Here is a 2,500-nt window from a genome sequence, read left to right on the forward strand (position 1 = left end):
ACGCTAGAAATTGGCGGGGATGTCTCTCTTGTGGCTCACGGGGCTGTTAGGGTGGCACAGAAATCCCTCGGAATGGGAAAACGGGTCATTTTCGTGTCGCCACATTGCATGCGAACCGCATGCAACTTCCAGAGGCATTTGCAGCAGAAATGCATGTGCAGTCAAAAAAAAATTGATATTTTTCACGGATAGACCCCGTGAAACGCTAGAAATTGGCGGGGATGTGTCTCTTGTGGCTCACGGGGCTGTTCGGGTCGCACAGAAATCCCTGGGAATGGGAAAACGGGTCATTTTCGTGTTGCCACATTGCGTACGAACCGCATGAAACTTCCAGAGGCATTTGCAGCAGGAATGCATGTGCACTCAAAAACTTCTATATGTTTCACGGATAGACCCCGTGAAACGCTAGAAATTGGCGGGGATGTGTCTCTTGTGGCTCACGGGGCTGTTAGGGTGGCACAGAACTCCCTCGGAATGGGAAAAGGGGTCATTTTCGTGTTGCCACATTGCATAGGAACGCCATGAAACTTCCAGAGGCATTTGCAGCAGAAAGGCACGTGCACTCAAAAATTTTAATATTTTTCACGCATAGACCCCGTCAAACGCTAGAAGTTGGCGGGGATGTCTCTCTTGTGGCTCACGGGGCTGTTAGGGTCGCACAGAAATGCCTCGGAATGGGAAAACGGGTCATTTTTGTGTGGCCACATTGCATAGGAACGGCATGAAACTTCCAGAGGCATTTGCAGCAGGAATGCATGTGCACTCAAAAACGTCTATATTTTTCACGGATAGACCCCGTGAAACGCTATAAATTGGCGGGGATGTCTCTCTTGTGGCTCACGGGCGCTGTTAGTTAGGGTCGCACAGAAATCCCTCGGAATGGGAAAAGGGGTCATTTTCGTGTTGCCACATTGCGTACGAACGGCATGAAACTTCCAGAGGCATCTGCAGCAGAAATGCATGTGCACTCAAAAACGTCTATATTTTTCACGGATAGACCCCGTGAAACGCTAGAAATTGGCGGGGATGTGTCTCTTGTGGCTCACGGGGCTGTTAGGGTCGCACAGAAATCCCTCGGAATGGGAAAACGGGTCATTTTCGTGTTGCCACAATTGGCATACGAACGGCATGAAACTTCCAGAGGCATTTGCAGCAGAAATGCATGTGCACTCAAAAACGTGAATATTTTTTCACGGATAGACCCCGTCAAACGCTCGAATTTGGCGGGGATGTTTCTCTTGTGGGTCACGGGGCTGTTCGGCTCGCACAGAACTCCCTTGGTCCACCTGATTCGTGCATACAGGCAGCAACTAAAACTCTGTAAACCTGCTGTGAGGACATCTAAACAGTGGACCAGTGAGGCTGTGGAAGATTTGCGGGCGTGCTTAGACTGTACTGACTGGGATATGTTCACGACTGCTACCAATAGTCTGGATGAACTCACAGAGGCTGTGTACATCAGCTTCTGTGAGGACTGCTGTATCCCAACACGTACCAGGGTGAACTTTAACAACAACAAGCCCTGGTTCTCAGCAAAGCTCAAAAGGTTGAGGTTGGAGAAGGAGGAAGCGTTTAGGAGTGGGGATAGAGACAGATTCAAGGAGTCGAAGAACAGGTTTAGCAAAGCGGTGAGAGAGGCTAAACGACTGTACTCAGAGACACTAAAACACCAGTTCTCTACTAACGACGCTGCTTCTGTCTGCCAAAGGGCTCAGGCACATCACCAACTACAAACCCAGAGCGCCCCACACCACTAACGACTCCCGCCTAGCCAACGACCTGAACGAGTTCTACCGTAGATTTGAAAGACAATTGGACTGTCCTGAACCACCCCTTCCCACCCAAGAGGCCCCATCCCCCACCCATACTACAGAAACGACTCTCTCCTTTCAGGAGGGAGAAGTTAATGGGCTTTTCAAGAGGCAGAATCCACGCAAAGCAGCCGGGCCGGACTCTGTCTCTCCAGCCACCCTCAGGCACTGCGCTGACCAGCTGTCTCCGGTGTTCACCAACATCTTTAACACCTCCCTGGAGACATGCCATGTACCAGCCTGTCTCAAGTCCTCCACCATCATCGCTGTGCCCAAAAAGCTAAGGCCAACAGGACTAAATGATTACAGACCGGTCGCCCTTACATCTGTGGTAATGAAGTCTTTTGAGCGCCTGCTCCTGGCACACCTCAAAGCCATCACAGACCCTCTCCTGGACCCCCTTCAGTTTGCCTACAGAGCCAACAGGTCTGTGGACGACGCAGTTAACATGGCCCTCCACTTCACCCTACAGCATGTGGACGCCCCAGCATCCTACGCCAGGATCCTGTTTGTGGACTTCAGCTCTGCCTTCAACACCATCATCCCTGCCCTGCTTCAGGACAAGCTCTTCCAGCTGAACGTGCCCTACTCCACCTGCAGGTGGATCACAGACTTCCTCTCTGACAGGAAGCAGTGCGTTAAGCCGGGAACAGAAGTCTCTGACTCCAGGTCCATCAGCACGGGAACTC

The sequence above is a fragment of the Petromyzon marinus genome, unplaced genomic scaffold (genome assembly GCF_048934315.1).
Source record: "Petromyzon marinus isolate PM22_M1 ecotype Great Lakes invasive population unplaced genomic scaffold, UKy_Petmar_22M1.pri1.0 PM_G_Scaffold_66, whole genome shotgun sequence".
Classification (NCBI taxonomy): domain Eukaryota; kingdom Metazoa; phylum Chordata; class Hyperoartia; order Petromyzontiformes; family Petromyzontidae; genus Petromyzon; species Petromyzon marinus.